Source organism: Gopherus flavomarginatus, chromosome 5 (assembly GCF_025201925.1).
Source record: "Gopherus flavomarginatus isolate rGopFla2 chromosome 5, rGopFla2.mat.asm, whole genome shotgun sequence".
Lineage (NCBI taxonomy): Eukaryota > Metazoa > Chordata > Testudines > Testudinidae > Gopherus > Gopherus flavomarginatus.
The window spans coordinates 54,099,380-54,119,963 of record NC_066621.1 but is presented as its reverse complement, the minus strand read 5'-3'; the positions used below and the strand labels follow the sequence as shown (position 1 = coordinate 54,119,963).

The 20,584-nt window shown below is 42.7% G+C and overlaps 1 protein-coding gene across 2 annotated transcripts in view; it reads left to right on the top strand.

Annotated features, from left to right (window-relative positions):
* KCNC1 (potassium voltage-gated channel subfamily C member 1) overlaps positions 1-20,584 on the top strand; it is a 165,851-nt gene that overhangs the window by 120,675 nt on the left and 24,592 nt on the right. The window lies entirely within an intron of this gene.

Sequence of the window (20,584 nt, the reverse complement as noted above, 5' to 3'; positions counted from 1 at the left end):
ATCTTGAGCTAGCAAACCCACTTGGGAAACTGGTACTTCTCTGACTCGAAATCCAAAGGGGTCTTTTGGGGGGTAGGGGCAAGCCACCAATAAGCACTCAGTGTAATGTGGAGTCCTCATCGCTCTGCTAGCAATATATGCTAGAACTACAGGTTCCAGCAGCCCTTGTGCAGATCCCTAGATGCATAAATTGACCAGCAAGGGCTAATCTTCCTTTTCCATTACATTTCCCAGAAAGGTTTCTAATTTATGTTGATGAATTATCATTCCTTATATAACAGCACTGTTCATGTCCATTATCCTTATAGTCTGTATACTTTTGGGGGCCCATCAATTGCATCCCCCTATTTTGCAGTCAGAAACACTGAAAACCAGTAAATTCACTGTGTAGCCCTTGTGCCAAATTCTTCCAGTGTTCTCTTCTGAATAATATCCGTGGTCCACATTCAGTGGAGTTCCACCAGGGATGAATTTGCCCCTGGCCTCAGTGGAGCTGCCCAGATGAACTTGAGGGCAGAATTTTGTACCTCTTGAGCAAGCTGCACAATGCAAATGTTCTAGTGTTACTGAATGGATCCCAGGGTTTCTTGTGACAGCAATCTTTTCAGAAGCTAGAGGAAGAAGCTTGTTGTGCAAAGCGGTGCCAATAAAGCACTGATCAGAAAAAACTATGATAATTGTCCCACTGCAGAAAAATGTCAGTCATCTCACTCAATATGGCAGGAAGATAAAATCAGAGAGAGAAGAAAGAAAATGTTTCTTTTGTTACACCTATTAGGAACTCTATAAACCTCACCAGTAATGCAGGTTCCTATATCGGTTTCATAACTAAGTCGGACCTTGGAGGCACTCAGCCACAGCAAATGAACTGTCAGTTTTCTCATCAATTGTCTCTGGGATAGGAGAGGGGAAGAATCCTATAACTGCAGGGACCTGCACAGATTAAATTGCCTTGGACAAGACCCTTTGGTTTGCAAGTTCATATTGCAGAGTTTTTGAACTCTCTCAGCTAGAGTTTGCACCTGACAGAGCATGATACCTCAGGCACTTCAGAGCAAAGACTGGGAAATACCCACATTTCCTTGCTGAGCCAGGTGGAATATGTGAAAAATGATGCTTTGAGAGCTGCCACGCAAAGGCTGCAGGAGCTGAATTTTAAGAAGTTATTTCATCATTAATATTAGAAATAGGAAATTCATTTAAGTCACTCAAAACCAGCATAATTAAAGGCCTTTCTCAGGTGGGATTCTGTGTCAGCTTGGATGTCTGAGCTGTCCTAGTGCAACGGAGAAAGCCTTAATTGGAGAGTTGCACATTCTTTGTCTTTGTCTGTTTGCTTTAAGAGTAAAATGGGTAACTGATTAAAGGTAGACCCATGTCATTTTGAACTATTATAGCATACCTGTGGGTCATCTAGGAACTTGAAGGTGATCACTTTTGCTGCACTTCACACTGGCTGCAGGGACAGACCTCAAAAAGCATTGGCCTCTTCCTCTTGAACAAAAGAAGACTTGGTCAGCTATTTTGGGAGCAGAGGGCCCCTGACACAGAGCTGAGCAGTGTTGAGCCCATCCAGTTGAGGTCAGTGATATATTCATGCCAGCCATCCCACTGCAATATTTATTACAGGGATATTTTAGCTCATAAAATATGGTGAAGATGTAGAAAACAAAGCTGAAGTTGTAAATATATTGCAGGAAAAAGGCCTGGGACCAAGGATGGTTTAGTCAGGTAAGGAAGATGTTATACATTAGCTAATATTACTGACTAACTTCTTGTGAGTATCACAGATTAGTGGGATGTTGTGAAGCCCTTCATGTTCCTGTCCTTCCAAGGAAGTCCTTCATATCCTTGATGGATTTCTGATGATTGTCTCTGCTTAACTATCTTTAATGCTCCCATCTTTAAGAAACCTTATCAAGGCTTTCAACCCTTCAGAAAACTATTTCACATGACTCTTTGATCAGTTTTGTTTCCTTCTCTTTTTAGAGTATCTGGCTATCTTGGGTAACTACTGTCATCGTGGATGTTATCAGCCTGCCATTACCTTTAGAAACAGTGTTTGATTGCTAGTCACTGTAGATCCAATAAAAAAAATAAACACTGTAAGATCTACTAAAACCATAACTATAAAAAATGTTGGTGAAAGATGTGGGTGTAAAATAAAATATATTTATTGCCCGTAAGACACTTATCACTATAGACATTTTAGTACTAAGCAGGTCAAGTTTGGTGGCATCAGCAACTTTGCAGTGTCTCTGAAGGTGAGCTCAACTCAGAACAGAATTGCAGTTTTTGATGCAAGAGGGGCTGTTCCCATTCACCAGTGGTTCACTAATTGTAGTATTAGTATCTTTGTATATCACAAAATGGTGACAATCACCTCTACACAGATATGATACATATACAGTATTGTCAGTCCCAGCTAGTCAAAACTCACAAGTCAGACTCTCAGAAATCATGAGATTGGCTTAAAAATCATGAGAGGTCTGAAAATAAAAAAGCTTAGATTCTTTGTGTCTGCCTTGGGGTTTAGGGCTTTTAGCAATAATGTTTTCAATTTTTTCCCCACAACCAGGAGGGCTGGAAACTGAGTTATTTTTAAAATGGAAGCACTCAAGATTCCCACATAATCACATGACTCTAGGACCTGGGGTTTTCAGAAACACCAACTATCACAAGATTTACTATAAAAGTGCAAGTTTTGGAAGTACTTCATATATCATGAAGTGTTACTTCCCTGTCACTCCTGCGCTTCATAACAACTGAACTGACTTCTTTTTCCTAGAGGCAACTACACCCCCTGGCTGTAATTGACAAGATGAGGCCAGTTGTTTTAGAGGCAATGGATTGTTTCCTCTTGTCTTGTCTCTTCCCTACCTTTCCAGAGCTAGATTCATCCCTTGGCTGGTGCACAGGGACACAGGGGAGGCAATTTGTGCCCCTCATATTCAAGGACTGTAAGAACCAGTGCAGACCCCACACAAGTTAGGGAGTCCTTGGGGCTGCGCTAACCTCCTGTTGTATTGACCTCAGTGGGCTTTGCAGGAGCACAAAATCCATCAGAATGCAGCAATGCCCTGGCCGTGCTCCCCCGTTTCTCTGCCCCACCTTCACCTGTCCCACCTCAGAACACCCCTTGTGTCAGCTGTTGAAGATGTGGCACAAAGTTGTCTCTCCACTTGTGTACAGGGTTCTTTGATCCAGGGGTGTTTTCTGGAGGAGGCTTCCACCTGCTCTATAGCCCCGTTGCATTAGCCTCGCTGATGCAAAGGAGTCTCAGAACAATGATGAATTGTGCTGCCTGCTTCTAATTCTGTCTTTTCTCTCCTCACTGCATTGTCCTCACTCCCCCACTTTTTCATCCCTGTGTTTCTCTTGCTTCCTTTCCCCATTGTCTGTCTGTATAGATTAGCCTGGTCAACTGTCTTATTTCTTTACCTACACTCTCTGAAAGCAAGGTGAAAGCATCCCTAGTACATATCAGCTCTAACCTTTCACTTTCAATCCACCCATATCCAGTTCTCCTGGTATCCAGCTGCAACCTGATTTTCGCAGTGAAATGCTAGCATGGTGCCATGCTGACGAAACTCAGATAGAAGCAGCAGCACCTGCGCTAGAGTAGACAGAGATGCATCTGGATTCCATGCACCACTACACCTCTGGAATCGATATGAAGCGCTGTGACCTGCTGAGTTGCTTCAGTCTGACGTGCTGGCCCCTTAGCAGCACCAGCAAAGGCAGCCATAATATTTAGAGCCAGTCCACACCCCCTGAACAACCTCGTGTTTGTCAGTGTTGTTTAATCAGTTTAATAAGATAGAGTATAATTAGAGCTATGAGTGTATTCCACAAGGAATCTTATGACTTCCTGTTTGTTCTGTTAGCTTGTATTTTTATTGGTGGGTCACGAAGGCTCCCATGCTCTTTCCCTGAAGGATTGTGCCCATGAGTACATCCATTTTACTACACCATGAAGACAAATGAACAAAAGAAAAAGGTCCACTGCTCCAAACAAATACTGAGAATGGTTTGACACTCTCAAGGTTATACATAGTACAGTAGTCATCTGTAGTGTGTCTGCAGTGATCTTGCCTGCAGGCTGTAAAGTGGACAACAAGATTCTGTAACAAGAATCTCGCTGGATTAAAGAGAAAAAGTGACCACTGGTCTGTGATTGTAAAACCAAATTATGACAGATTGGAGGCTTTTATTTTTTTAAATCAAATAATCAAGCAGCCCAGCATCTGTTTAAAAAATAAACGTTATCAGCAAGATACCATTACAGATCTGTGCACATCTAAGGGCATAAAGGAAACAGAACTATATAGACCAATAGAGAAGAGTTAGGTATTGGAAAACTGTCATCCACAAGAATAGAAAGAATATTTGTTGAGTGGCAGATCTAAATCATTGTCTTTCCTTTCCTCATTGTCTTTACTGGATGAGAGATTTCCATCCTAATCTCTCATTCACAAAACGATTTAAGATGTAAAAAGACTGCCCTCCCTTTAACTAATCCCAACTTTGGAATCCTCAACATGATCTCTACATAAAAGATGCATTTAAAAATGTCTGTGTGGTGTATTTAATTTGCCACCTCTTAAGGACAGGGACTGTCACAGACTGTGTGTATGTAGATTAGCTAGCACGAGGGTGCCTGATCTCAGCGAGGGCCTCTAGCTTTTACTGTAATACAGATCATAATAAGGTAAAAATCAGAATGGCATTGATTGATTGATTGATTTCATTTTAAATGCTTTCTTGTGATGAAAATAGAAACACAGACACATAAAAATGAGCATATGTGGGAAATGCCAGAACAGATCAATGGTCCGTCTCAGCTAGTGTTCTGTCATCCAATGCTAGATGCTTTAGAGAAAGATGTGAGTGGCCCTTGGTGCACTTAGCTGTGCTATTCTATATCATGAGGGGAAGATGTTTTCCTGATTTCCCCCATTAGACCTCTCACTTGCAGCTTCCAGACTCACATGGCGATCATGCCTTCCTTTGCAAATGTTCTCTATTAAAAACAAATGAAATAAGCCAATCTTACTTCGCCCAAGCCGGTGACCATTCTCAGGTTCATTTGCACAATGTACTGGCACCAGATTCAAAGTCAGTAGAACTTTTACCATTGATTTCTAGTGGCTTTGAACCTGGCCATGAGAGAATAGGAGCTTGTGGTTAATGACCTACAAGGGCTAAGATTTTCAAATGTGATTTGTGGTTTGTGGGTGTCTCGGTTGACACCATGAAGGAACTAGATTTTCAGAGAGCAGCTGCTCAACAATTTCTGGAAAATCAAGCCTCCTTTAAAGTGTCTCAGGCTGGGTACCCAGAATTTGAGGAATCCAAAATCACTAGTCATCTTGCCCTATTGCTCCAAAGGAGAATCTTATTGTTATTTAACATTTGTATAATAACCATGTTTTGAGGCTCCAACTGAGAGCAGGGCCCCAGTGCACTAGGAGCTTTACAAACACACAGAATCATAGAATATCAGGAGGTCATCTAGTCCAATCCCCTCCTCAAAGCAGGACCAACGCTAACTAAATCATCCCAGCTAGGGCTTTGTCAAGCTGGGCCTTAAAAATCTCTAAGGATGGAGATTCTACCACCTTCGTAGGCAATCCATTTCTGTGCTTCACCACCCTCCCAGTGAAACAGATTTTCCTAATATCCAACCTAGACCTCCCCCACTGCAATTTGAGACCATTGATCCTTGTCCTGTCATCTGCCACGTGCCACCACTGAGAACAGCCAAGCTCCATCCTCTTTGGAATCCCTCTTCAGTTAGTTGAAGGCTGCTATCAAACTCCCTCTCACTCTTCTCTTCTGCAGACTGAATAAGCCCAGTTCCCTCAGCCTCTCCTCACAAGTCATGTGCTCCAGCCCCCTAATCATTTTTTTTTTGCCCTCTGCTGGACTCCCTCCAATTTGTCCACATCCTTTCCTTAGTGGGGGGGAGGGGCAAAACTGGGCGCAATACTCCAGATGAGGCTTCACTAGTGCCGAATAGAGCGGAATAATCACTTCCCTCAATCTGCTGGCAGTGCTGCTAGTAATGCAGCCCAATCTGCCGTTAGCCTTCCTGGCAACAAGGGCATGCTGTTGACTAATATCCAGCTTCTCGTCCACTGTAATCCACAGGTCCTTTTCTGCAGAACTGCTATTTAGCCAGTCAGTCCTCAGCCTGTAGCAGTGCATGGGGTTCTTCCATTCTAAATGCAGGACTCTGCACTTGTCCTTGTCGAACCTCATCAGATTTCTTTTGGCCCAATCTTCCAATTTGTCTAGGTCACTCTGGACCCTACCCTCCAGTGTATCTACCTCTCCCCCCAGCTTAGTGTCATCTGTGAACTTGCTGAGGGTGCAATCCATCCCACATCTAGATCATTAATGAAGATGTTGAACAAAACTGTCCCCAGGACCGACCCTTGGGGCACTCCCCTTGATACCAGGTGCCAACTAGACATCAAGCCGTTGATCACTACCCGTTGAACCCAACGATCTAGCCAGCCACATAGCAAGAGCCAATCCCTGTCCCAAGAGCTTACCTCTGTGGGTTTTCTGTGGGATGTGGCTTTCTGCACAATCTACCTTAGTCCTGGGCATGCAGAGCCAATGTTTTACACACCGACCCACCTTTTAAGTCTTCTGGGGTAGCTGATGTATGAAAAATATGCAGGTAAATTGCCCACATTGTCATAGGTTTATAAAACATGCAGTCTAAATACATTAAAATCTATTACAGCTCTGACAGCTGTTTATTTTAATTTGCCACAGAGCATCAACATTATTGTCTGAAAGGCAACAAGGATTCAGCACATGAAGCAAATCTCAGGACTCAAAAACCAAACTGCAAAGTCAATCTTGCTCATTAGTTTAGAGAGCTCTAAATTTAGGATCAGCCCTCATTGCATATTTCAAGTGTCTTCTTATTAAGGTTCATTCACAACTGTTTCACATGCTGCAGTTTTTCCTCTTACCAAAAAAAAACCATGGGGTTTGCTCTTTTTGGTGTAGCTGGAGATCAGATCTCATTTTCCTCTTTTTCTATATTTGGAATGATTTGATTCCCTTTGCCCCTGTGCAGAGCATCCCAAACAGCAATCAGAAGGGGCCATGAAAGACTACAAAAACATGTATTCCTGCTCTCCAAAAGACTTGTGGCACCATCATGCTTTGCTGTGATTGGATCTGGGTTTGAGAATGGACACCATCAGGTCCCTTGCGCCTCTTACTAAGTGTTAGATTGTGTCTGTAGTCACCCATCAGCAAGGGATGGGTACATAAGCTGCATCATCCCAACCATTCCACACTGTAGAGTCACAATTCCTCTCCTGCTCTCTCCTTGCTTTGGGCAGCTAAAAGCAACAGTACATTATGTGAAAGACCAAGGCCAGTGTGGTACAGGAGTCTGATAGAGGGCAAATATACTAGTCACTGGCTGAGTAGTTTTCTGTTCCTTGAGTGACTAGAGCAGGGGCTGCACTGGAATAATAAGGAACCTGCTAGAACCAATTAAGGCAGACAGGCTGATTAGAACACCTGCAGCCAATCAAGGCAGGCTAATCAGGGCACCTGCGTTTAAAAAGGAGCTCACTCCAGTCAGGGAGGGATGAGCTAGAGGAGAGGAAGTGTATGTGTGAGGAGCTGGGAGCAAGAGGCTGAAGGAGCTGAGAGCGAGAGGCTGTGCTGCTGGAGGACTAAGGAGTACAAGTGTTATCAGACACCAGGAGGAAGGTCCTGTGGTGAGGATAAAGAAGGTGTTTGGAGGAAGCCATGGGGAAGTAGCCCAGGGAGTTGTAACTATCATGCAGCTGATACAAGAGGCACTCTAGACAGCTGCAATCCACAGGGCCCTGGGCTGGAACCCGGAGTAGAGGGTGGGCCCGGGTTCCCCCCAAACCTCCCAACGCCTGATCAGACACAGGAGGAGTTGATCCAGACTGTGGGGAAGATCACTGAGGTGAGCAAATCTGCCAGTAAGTGCAGGACCCACCAAAGTAGAGGAGGAACTTTGTCACAATTACTACATCCCCCTTTACAATGCTTAGCTGTTCTAAGCAGTGAGGAGGGAGGGTGGGTGTAGCAAAGTTTCTGCCTATTCCTCACTTCTTCCTGCGCACCTCCTCCAGGAAGGAAGGAGGGGAGTACTTACTCCTGCTCAGCCAGACCTAAGGTCCACGTAGCCCTAGTCTAGGGCCAAACAGGGTTTTTTACCACCCAGAGAGCACACAGTCCAAGTCACGCTCTAGCCCTGAAGGGGAAATCTCACCCTGAGACTCAGTCAGAGACACACTGTTTCCCCTGGCTGCATGTTATAAATAACCAGGAGACACCATGAATTTGGCTGATTTTGATGAAAAACCAGAAAAATAAAACTTGTCTCTAAAGCATAGCGAACCTCTCAACAAATTGGGTATGAGCGTCATGAGTGTGATGAAATCCTGGGCCAGGCAGGTGTGGATTCTGCCAAGAGGATTCTGTCCACTTCTAGTGAGGAACTCCCTTCATTAGTCAAAAGACTGTGCAAAAACTGCTTTGTTCATCTCATAGTCAGAATAAAGAACTGAGGATGTGTAAGAGGGAGTAAGTAGGGACATTCTCAGAGGATAAAATAGGAGCCACAATAAAGGTGATGAGTCAAATTCCTGACAAGCATCACTAATAATGGCACTACCACTAGTCAGTGCAACAGAACTAGAGCAGATAATTTAATAATAATGTTAAAAATAGACACAACACCTATTGGATCGGGCATTTTTAAAAATACAAAATGAAAGTAGGACTTGCCACACTGGACCAATGTTCCATCTAGTGCAGTATCCTGTCATCGACAGTGGCTGGCATCAGATACTTCAGAGGCAGGTGCAAGAGACCTCTAGTGGACAGCTATGGAATAAACTGCCCTTAAGGAAATTTCTTCCTAACCCCACCAGTTGATGGTTGGCTTATGCCCTGAAGCATGCAGGTTTATATACTTTTCCCAGCTGATGTATTGCTATTGCACTGGACATTGTCTAAATAATGTTTTTATAGACACGGTGTCATCTGGATATTTACAGCTCTTCTGACTGATATGAATCATATACAGAGAAGGCAATGGTCCCACCCAGTATTTCAGGAGATGGGAATCTTCCCATTTTCCCCTTCATCCTTCCACCTCTTGCTTCTCCTTCTTCAAAGGCCCAGAACTAAGCTGACCAATATGTCTGGCTGAAGAAGTCTGAGTGCCTGTCTCCCTCTGAAACCTGTCTGTGTTTGTGATGGAAATTGTCCTACTAGGGTTGCTAGAGAGCAATGTGAAATGTTCCTTCCCTTTAACCCATGAAGCTAAGCCTGTCCTAGTGAAAACAGATGATGGATAATTGATCAATTGATCCCTTGCTTGGGACTCAGAAAAGTCAGCTCTGGTGCTTGACTTCTTGAGCACTTTGGTTCACTATGTGGTCCTGGGCCCAAGAGCCACCATACCAGCACACACATTCTCTAGCTGCACATTAGGGTTTGCACTCAAAGGATCCATCCACTTCCGTTTTTTTTTTTGTTGTTTTTGTAACACAGAATTTGGAAATAACAAACCTATTTCTCACAGTTGACTGTACATTTTTTCACATGTTTCACAGCTGATCGCTTCTTTCCTTAAAGCAATCAGATACCTCCTGCAATCTATATTCTATTTTTTTCAACATTACATAATCACTGCATCCATTAGCTCCTACGAGAGTAGTAGTCTTCGTATCCTCCAGCGAGGGCTTTGTCTATTTGTAAGCATAGTTCTTTGTTAGATCTCAGCTGAATAACATACATTTGAACAGCCCTGTGACTGAAATACTGTGCTCACTGAAGTGAGTGGCTGTATTGATTGCCTCAATGTCAGTTCATTGCAAAGAAAGAAAGAATGAAAGAAAGATCAAGCTAACTGCTACTGGCCTGTACTCTCCTCACAGAACAGGACCTGGCTAGAATACTAGGTCATGCTTTTATATAATTCACACCTACAAGAGCAAGACTGGACTTTTTTTTCCCCTTTAAGTATTACCAGCTTCTTAATAAGCACTATGTGCAAAGAAACTCCAAAGCTGTTTTCAGTCTGATAGTTCTTAATAAAGTCTTAGAGCTGCAGAAATTGCTTTTCAACAAAATCCTTGCTTTTGCTCACTTTTATAGTCATGGCCCCATTCAACCAGATACTTAAAAGATATATCTAACTCTAAGTAAGTGAATGGTCACATTGACTTCAATGTATTTTGAGATTTTAGTGGGACTATTCACCCACTTAAAATTAGTCATGAGCTTCAGTCCCCAGCTGAAGTGAGGCCTAAGTCATCAACAGAGCCATGGAAACCATTTTTCACAACCCCCAAAGCAACTGAGTTTGAAACTGAGATGAAGTGACTAGCTCATGGTCACACAGCAGGTCAGTGGCAGAGCCAGGAATAGCGCTCCAATCACCTGAGTCCCAGTACAGTGCCATATGCCCTGCCCTTCACTGTCTTTCTGTCTTAAAATCCACCTGTCCTGCAGGGGAAATCCTACAGAATAACGAAGTTTCTGTTTAAAAAAAAATAAAAAAATAAAGATTTCTTGCCTGCAAGACTGGAACTACTGCAGGTTATATTAATGTTTCCAAGAGCCACTTCCAGCACTAGACAGTCACACCTGGCCATATGCTTCAAACATTCTGATTTTTTGCATTAAGAGGATTATTAGTGTTAATGCCATTGGTTTTTCATTCTCTCTCCATGCTGAGTGGAGAGATGCAGTGCCCATTAGTCATGAATACCTAGCCATGGTTCTGTTGCCTCTCACCTTTTGTTGTCCTTTCCCACTATGCAAAACGTGTTCTGATTTGGGCAACCTTTTACACCTACTTTGCACTGGCATAAATAACTCAGCAAGATGCAGGGCAGTGGAGAATCAGGCTCTTTGAGAGAGAGAGAGAGAGAGACCCCTTTTTTTTTTTTTAAATCAAGAGGCCCCATAAATTAGATAGTGATGAACTCCCCTTCAGAGGCCCAGCGGAAAGCTCATTCCGAACTTCCCTTGAAATAGCCTCATCAGACTATTTGCATTACAATTTTGGGCCCGCTATAATCAGAGACTATACAGGATTGTCATTTTTTTCCCCCTCAAAATGTAAACATTTTGCATTATTTACATTTTTATGCAAATTTCTCTTTTAAGGTCTCCTCTCAATTCATCCGTCCGTCTGCAGTTTAGGAAAATCTCAGATGTCACTTTCTTGGGTATGAAAGCATCAGCAGCAGCATCTCCAGTGTCAGCAGGAATCCTTCACGTGGCGAGTGTCAAAGCAGATAAAAGAGATTTGATCACTTTCCAATGCTTTTGGTACTTGCTTTAATTATAGAAAAATTTAGCTTCCATTGCAAAACTCAAGGGCACATGACAAAATTCACACTCTTCTGCCCCACCCAGTTTAGAAACAGTGAGGAAGAATGAGGAGTACTTGTGGCAGCTTAGAGACTAACAAATTTATTTAAGCATAAGCTTTATGAAGTAGGCTGTAGCCCACGAAAGCTTATGCTCAAATACATTTGTTAGTCTCTACAGTGCCACAAGTACTCCTGTTCTTTTTGTGGATACAGACTAACATGGCTGCTACTCTGAAACCTAATTTAATGGTGTCCAGTTTGCAAATTAATTCCAGTTCTGCAGTTTCTTGTTGGAGTCTGTTTTTGAAGTTTTTTTGTTGAAGAATTGCGACTTTGAGGACTGCAACTGAGTGACCAGGAAGGTTGAAGTGTTCTCCAACTGGTTTTTGAATGTTATAAATCTTGACATCTGATTTGTGTCCATTTATTCTTTTGCGTAGAGACTGTCCAGTTTGGCCAGTGTACATGGAAGAGGGGCATTGCTGGCACATGATGGCATATATCACATTGGTAGATGTGCAGATGAATGAGCCTCTGATGGTGTGGCTGATGTGATTAGGTCCTATGATGGTGTCCCTTGAACAGATATGTGGACAGAGTTGGCACCGGGATTTGTTGCAAGGATAGGTTCCTGGGTTGGTGTTTTTCTTGTGTGGTGTGTGGTTGCTGGTGAGTATTTGCTTCAGGTTGGGGGGCTGTCTGTAAGAAGAGTTATTCTACTATAAAATGAAAAGACAAAGAAAATTAGGATCAGTAAATATCAAACGACAAACTCACAGGATGGACGATAGGTGAGGGAATTATCAGTGAATAAAGGGCTGAGACCTGATTTTCAAAGGTGTTGAGCATATGTAGATCCAATTGGCTTCAGTGGGAATTATGGGGGCTCAGCATCTCTGAAAATAGGCCACCGTAGTGTTGGACATCAGATGAGAGAAGCTGTTAGCCTTTGTGGTAGGAGGGAAATGTGGGGTTCCCTTGCAGTTCCTTTGACAGGATTGAATACTGGTCCATTTAATACAATACTGCATTGCATTTGAGGAGATCAGATTATGTTTACACTTTGGTAAATATAGTTTACAGATAGCACTTAATTCATGTAGAAGAACATATAGAAGAAGACAATACTGGTTCTTTCCTTCCAATTTCTGCATCAGCCACTGACTTGCCAGCTACTCCACCCTGGGCTTCTGAAAATCTGTCTCAGAGCATGTGCAGGTGATAGATGCCATCAGTTGTGTATGCAGATGATTGAGTTTTCAGGCCTGATTCTCATTTGCACCAATGTTCCATTAGACCCCTCTCTGGAAGTTTACAGGGGTCTGGGTAGTGTAAAGGAGCCTTAGTGTTTGAGAACCAAATCCATCATGTTTATCTGTCCAAATGGCTCTTCTGCATACAACTCCTATCTCTTGCATGCGTATGTTATTATGGCACAAAACGTGAACTGCAGAAGGGAAGGCTGCTTTTTAAAAAACAGCCCCTTAAAATGCAATCTGATTTCAAAGCAACTAACTACCAACGGGAATAAGATCATAAAGGAGTATTTTCCCAAACATTAGTTATAGGACAGCCTTGCTGGTAATGCTATAAGGCAGTAACTACTACAATGTACAGTAGTAACCAGTGGCGGAGTGGGGCAGGTTGATCATCATGTTATCCCTACAGGACTTTTTATGAGTCTTTGTGAAGACCCAAAACAGTGAGACCCCAATTCAAATTCAGCAAATCACTTAAGTTGTGCTTAACTTTAAGCAAGTGCATAAATCCATCCATATTAAAGTGTGTTATGTTTTGCCGAACAAGGATGGACTAAAGCACATGCTTAACTTACAGCACATGCTTGAGAACTCTGCTGAATGATGGGCTGAGAACTGTTGGCTCTATCAGGAAGCAATGACATGCATTTGCAGGAATGAATAGCGGGAGACATTACTGGTGTCACATTATCTCCCAACAACATTGCTAGTGTGTGTCACTGCAGCGGCTTTAAAGGCCCTGTCAGATTTGGTTGTTTCTTCTCTTTAATAAAACAAACCATCACTTCTAATGATTCTCGCTGTGCAAGGAGGTCATGCTGAAGGTTGTCCTATGCAGCAAACATTGGCTCATGGGAGTTACTCAAGCACGTCAAGAAGAGCACTGCATTTTAAGTCTGTTTGAAGGGCCTCCTTCATGCTGTTAAAAAGCATAATGGCTTTATTTTAATAAAATCAGATGGTGTGCTGTTCCCTTCTCTGCTTTAGAAACAAGTGTTTCTGCTTCCAGCATTACCGATGTGTCAGCATTCCTTTCAGAAGCTCTTACTCTCATGGGTCTATAACTCAGGGGTAAAAATTTGCTCCAGGCTGAGATTTAGCAGACAAGATCTGAGCCCAGGGTAAATATTTTCCCGATTTCTTTATGAAAGGTGGAGGGAAGGGAGAATGTTTGTTGTTTTAATCCTACCCAGGCCTATGAGATGTTCAATTATATTTATACATGTGAGTGTTGCAAATACTGCACTGAAAATCTCAGCTTTTGTGCCCTTAGAAGAGTCTGTGGTTTATTTTCCAGGGAGGATTCTGATGCTAGGTAAAGCCAGCATAGCAAACTCCAAAGTATATGCAGTGCTTTTGCTTCTTTATCTAGGATCTCAGAGCACTTCGCAAAACTCAAAACTTTCCTTGGAGGCAATTAACTCATTACCTTAACCATTTTACAGATGGGCAAACTGAGGCACAGAGAACTTACCTTAGCCAAAGTCACACCAATTTATAGCAGAGGCTGGAATAGACACCGACAAGTCCTGAATCCCAGTTCTTTTCTCTAGCCTTTAGATCACTCTTCTTCCCGACAGTAAACTACAGTCCTGGCAGCTACATACAGCTGTTAAGATGGTTTCTTAAATCACTTCTTACATAAGACCTTTTCTGTGAGGGGAGTGGAAGCAATCAGTAACAATCACTGAACCACAGAAGGCTACTTTCAGTTCTTCTAGATTTAACGGGAATATTACAAGAAAATGGGGGGGAGATATAAGAACATAAGAATGGCCGTACTGGGTCAGACCAAAGGTCCATCTAGCCCAGTATCCTGTCTACCGACAGTGGCCAACGCCAGATGCCCCAGACGGAGTGAACCCAACGGGCAATGATCAAGTGATCTCTCTCCTGTCACCCATCTCCACCCTCTGACAAACAGAGGCTAGGGACACCCTTCCTTACCCATCCTGGCTAATATCCATTAACAGACTTAACTTCCATGAATTTATCCAGTTCTCTTTTAAACGGTGTTATAGTCCTAGCCTTCACAAATTCCTCAAGCAAGGAGTTCCACAAGTTGACTGTGTGCGGTGTGAAGAGGAGCTTCCTTTTATTTGTTTTAAATGCTGCCCATTAATTTCATTTGGTGGCCCCTAGTTCTTACATTATGGGAACAAGTAAATAACTTTTCCCTATTTACTTTCTCGACATCACTCATGATTTTATATACCTCTATCATATCCCCCCTTAGTCTTCTCTTTTCCAAGCTGAAAAGTCCTTGCCTCTTTCTCTCTCCTCATATGGGACCCGTTCCAAACCTCTAATCATTTTAGTTGCTCTTCTCTGAACCTTTTCTAATGCCAGAATATCTTTTTTGAGATGAGGAGACCACCTCTGTATGCAGTATTCAAGATGTGGGCGTACCATGGATTTATATAAGGGCAATAAGATGCTCTCCATCTTATTTTCTATCTCCTTTTTAATGATTCCTAACATCCTGTTTGCTTTTTTGATCGCCGCTGCACACTGCATCTTCAGCGAACTATCCAGGATGACTCCAAGATCTTTTTCCTGATTCATTGTAGCTAAATTAGCCCCCATCATATTGTATGTACAGCTGGGGTTATTTCTTCCAATGTGCATTCCTTTACATTTATCCACATTAAATTTCATTTGCCATTTTGCTGCCCAAGCACTTAGTTTTGTGAGATCTTTTTGAAGTTCCTTACAGTCTGCTTTGATCCTAACTATCTTGAGCAGTTTAGTATCATCTGCAAACTTTGCCACCTCACTTTCTACCCCTTTCTCCAGATCATTTATGAATAAGTTGAATGGGATTGGTCCTAGGACTGACCCTTGGGAGACACCACTTGTTACCCCTCTCCATTCTGAGAATTTACCATTTATTCCTACCTTTTGTTCCCTGTCTTTTAACCAGTTCTCAATCCATGAAAGGACCTTCCCTCTTACCCCATCACAACTTAATTTACATAAGAGCCTTTGGTGAGAGACCTTGTCAAAGGCTTTCTGGAAATCTAAGTACACTATGTCCACTGGATCCCCCTTGTCCACGTTTGCTGACCCCTTCAAAGAACTCTAATAGAGTAGTAAGACATGATTTCCCTTTACAGAAACCATGTTGACTTTTGCCCAACAATTTATGTTCTTCTGTGTGTCTGACAATTTTATTCTTTACTATTGTTTCAACTAATTTGCCCGGTACTGACGTTAGACTTACCGGTCTGTAATTGTTGGGATCACCTCTAGAGCCCTTTTTAAATATTGGTGTTACATTAGCTAACTTCCAGTAACTGGGTACAGAAGTCAATTTAAAGAACAGGTTACAAACCATAGTTAATAGTTCCACAACTTCACATTTGAGTTCTTGCAGAACTTTTGGGTGAATGCCATCTGGTCCCGGTGACTTGTTACTGTTAAGTTTATCAATTAATTCCAAAATCTCCTCTAGTGACACCTCAATCTGTGACCATTCCTCCAATTTGTCACCTACAAAAGCCGGCTCAGGTTTGGGAATCTCCATAACATCCTCAGCCATGAAGACTGAAGCAATTATCCATTTAGTTTCTCTGCAAAGACTTTATCATCTTTAAGCGCTCCTTTTGTACCTTGATCGTCCAGGGGCCCCACTAGTTGTTTAGCAGGCTGCCTGCTTCTGATGTACTTAAAAAACATTTTATTACCTTTTGAGTTTTTGGCTAGCCGTTCTTCAAACTCCTCTTTGGCTTTTCTTTTTACATTTTTACACTTAATTAGGCAGTGTTTATGTTACTTTCTATTTACCTCACTAGGATTTGACTTCCACTTTTTAAAAGATGCCTTTTTATCTCTTACTGCTCCTTTTATGTGGTTGTTAAGCCACAGTGGCTCTTTTTTAGTTCTTTTACTGTGTTTTTTAATTTTAGGTATACATTTAAGTTGGGCCTCTATTATGATGTCTTTGAAAAGCGTCATGCAGCTTGCAGGGATTTCACTTTAGTCACTGTACCTTTTAATTTCTATTTAACTAAACCCCTCATTTTTGCATAGTTCCCCTTTCTGAAATTAAATGCCACAGTGTTGGGCTGTTGAGGTGTTCTTCCCACCACAGGGATGTTAAATGTTATTATATTATGGTCACTATTTCCAAGCAGGCCTGTTATATTTACCTTTTGGACCAGCTCCTGTGCTCCACTCGGGACTAAACTGAGAGTTACCTTTCTGTGAGTTCCTGTACCAGCTGCTCCAAGAAGCAGTCATTTAAAGTATTGACCATTTTTGTCTCTGCATTTCATCCTGAGGTGACATGTTCCCAGTCAATATGGGGATAATTGAAATCCCCCACTATTATTGAGTTCTTAATTTTGATAGCATCTCTAATTTCCCTTAGCATTTCATCATCACTATTACTGTCCTGGTCAGGTGGTCAATAATAGATCCCTAATGTTATATTCTTATTAGAGCATGAAATTACTATCCATAGAGATTCTATGGAACATGTGGATTCACTTAAGATTTTTACTTCATTTGAATCTACATTTTCTTTCACATATATTGCCACTCTTCCCCCCACCCCACAACATGTTCTGTCCTTCCAATATATTTTGTACCCCGGAATGATTGTGTCCCATTGGTTGTCCTCAGTCCACCAGGTTTCTGTGATGCCTATTATATCAATATCCTCCTTTATCACGAGGCACTCTAGTTGACCCATCTTATTATTTAGACTTCTAGCATTTATATACAAGCAATTAAAAAAATGGTCACAGTTTATTTGTCTGCCCTTTTCTGATTTGTCTGATTCTTTTTTATGTGAATGTTTCTCGCCTGATCTGGCCCCTAGATTATCCTCTTCCATCCTCTGCTCCTGACTAAAACCTAGAGAATCTCAATCAATAGACTCTCCTCTAAGAGAAGTCTCTGTCCAATCCACGTGCTCCTCTGCAGCAGTTGGCTTTCCCCCATCTCTTAGTGTAAAAACTGCTCTGCAACCTTTTTAACGTTAAGTGCCAGCAGTCTGGTTCCACTCTGGTTTAGGTGGAGCCCATCCTTCCTGCATAGGCTTCCCCATCCCAAAAGTTTCCCCAGTTCCTAATGAATCGAAACCCCTCCTCTCTACATCATCATCTCATCCACACATTGAGACTCTGAAGCTCTGCCTGCCTACCTGGCCCTGCGGGTGGAACTGGGAGCATTTCTGAGAATGCCACCATAGAGGTCCTGGATTTCAGTCTCTTCCCTAGCAGCCTAAATTTGGCCTCCAGGATGTCTCTCCTACCCTTCCCTATGTAATTGGTACCTACATGTACCATGACCACCAGCTCCTCCCCAGCACCACACACAAGTCTATCTAGATGCCTCGAGAGATCTGCAACCTTCGCACCAGGCAGGCAAGTCACTATATGGTTCTTCCGGTCATCACAAACCGAGCTATCTATGTTTCTAATGATTGAATCTCCCATTACTAACACCTGCCTTTTCCTAGTGACTGAAGTTCCCTCCCCCGGAGAGGTAACCTCAGTGTGAGAGGATACCTCAGCAACATCTGGAAGGAGGGTCCCAACTATGGGAAGGTTTCCCTCTGCTCCCATTGACTGCTCTACTTCCCTAGAGCTTTCATCCTCCTCAACAGCGCAGGGGTTGTCTGACTGGAGGTGGGACAATTCTACAGGGCCCCGGAAAGCCTCATCAACATACCTCTCTGCCTCCCTTAGCTCCTCCAGTTCCACCACCCTGGCCTCCAAAGCCTGTATACGGTCTCTGAAGGCCAGGAGCTCCTTGCACCGAATGCACACATATGCCACCTGTCCACAGGGCAGGTAATCATACATGCTGCACTCAGCGCAATAAATAGGGTAGCCCCCATTCTGCTGCTGGGCTTCTGCCTGCATTCTCTCCTACAGTTACCTAAGTTAATGAAAGGGTATTGTTTAAATCAAGAAGTTTTGAATATAATTTAGTTTACAGGTTTTAAATAACAGCAAGTGAACCTTGCCCCCTTCCCACTCTCCTTCCAAACTTCCTTGCGAAACTCTCTGTTAGCAGCCCTGTTCACAAAGCTCCCTGGTCACTTGCTCACTGCTTTATAAAGTCATGGCCTTCTTGATAGCCCTGCCCACTAACTAAGGCTCAGCCAATTAACAGAGGCTTCTAGCTTTCAAACCTTACATCAAAGCTCACATCTTTCAATTGACAGCCACAGCACATGGTCCTACAAACAAACAGAGAGACAAACACAAGCTCAGCACACAGCAAGTAACCCCCAAACACACATACACACTACAGACAGCCACTTACCCCGAGGGTCCTGTATTTGCTCTTCCTTCACCTGGAGAACCCCCTTGCGAAACTCCTTGTTAGCAGCCCTAGTCATAAGTGGTGTAAGGAAAGGGAGAATGGCCTCCTTATTCTAGGACATCTGGATTCTAGTCCTAGCTCTGCCACAGAGTTCCTGTGTGACCTTTGGCAAGTCACTCTGTGCCTTGGTTCCCTAACTGTAAAATGGGGCTAATCTCTTTGTTTAGATTGTAAAGTCTTTGTCACGTGTCTGTCTGTGCACCAAGCACAAAGGGGGACTCTCAGTGCCACCATAATACAACTAATGATAGTTTGAGAAAGAAGGAGCTGAACTATCCTTTGTTTCGGCAGTGTCAGTGACTCTGGGCTGGACTCTGATCTCGTCTACGGCAGAATCAGGTCCCCTGTTTTTGGTGTGCAGAAAATCCCCACACAAGCTAGCTTGGCTCCTACCCCGCTGCAAAAAGTTCAGTTTGCTTGCTATACCAAGAAGTACACTGAGACAAGTCAAATATTTGCTTTTCACTTTGTTTACTAACCATGAAGGTCAAGTGTAATTTTGTACTAGCTATACACTAAGAATACACAGAGCCTTGTAGCATGAGACAGATACTGTTTTTAACAGGTATATTCCTTTGGCAGCTATTTCTTTTAGCTGACCCTGTGGTATTGGCTAGGTCTCTGATACACAAAACAAACCAACCCTGTTGAACTCCTATTTTGGTTACATTGCTTGATATAAGTAATACAAGGACATTACATTTTCTTTGGATAGCTCTTAAATTGATAGAGTTGCATATGTCCTTTAGGGCACAATTGAAAGTACCCTGTGTGTCTTGCTTAGTCAAGGGGTCACTATATGTAGACACCTTGAACTTGAGGAACGCAGATCTCCAGGGTGAAGATCAAAGAGATGTTTCCATTACTGACTTACAGAGAACATATTAGATGCATACAGATTCTTGGGGTGGGGAAAGGGTGCTTTGTTTTGATTTATTTAATTGCTAAATCAAAATGCCTTCTGGGGATTAGGCAGAGAAAGTGGAGTTATTGAGAGTTGTATGTTCTGGGTTTCATCCTCTACTCAATTACACTAGCATAAATCAGGAGTGAGTCCAGTGATAATCTGAGGTAAGTGAGACCAAAAGTGGATCAAACAAATAGTTAGACTCTCCTGTGGCCTTGGGAGAATGTTCCCACCTTCACTGTAACATGATTAAACAAGAAATAATGTAGCAGCTTGGAAAAAATATGGTTTTCGAATGCATGCTCACATTCTGATGGGAAACAAGGTAATGGAACAGATCCTTAGCCAATGTAACTGGACGCCACTCCCCTGAAGCCAATGAAACTGCGCCAATTCATACCAGCTGAGGATCTGGCCCTATATTTCTCTCTCTTTCTGGGAAAGGTTTGGAAAAGATGGCCGAGGGGTTTAATGATGAAGAATCTTACAATAGTAGGTGTTAGCGTATCGTGTGGCCAGTCCTCTGCATGTTTTGCTGGCTCTGGTGAGGCCATGACTTTTTAGCACAAACCAATGGAACTTTGCTGCCCATCATTCTGTAAAATCAGATACAGCCCTGCACTGGGGACCTGCAGAAGCCACCATTAATGTCAACATTTAGCAGCAGCTACCAC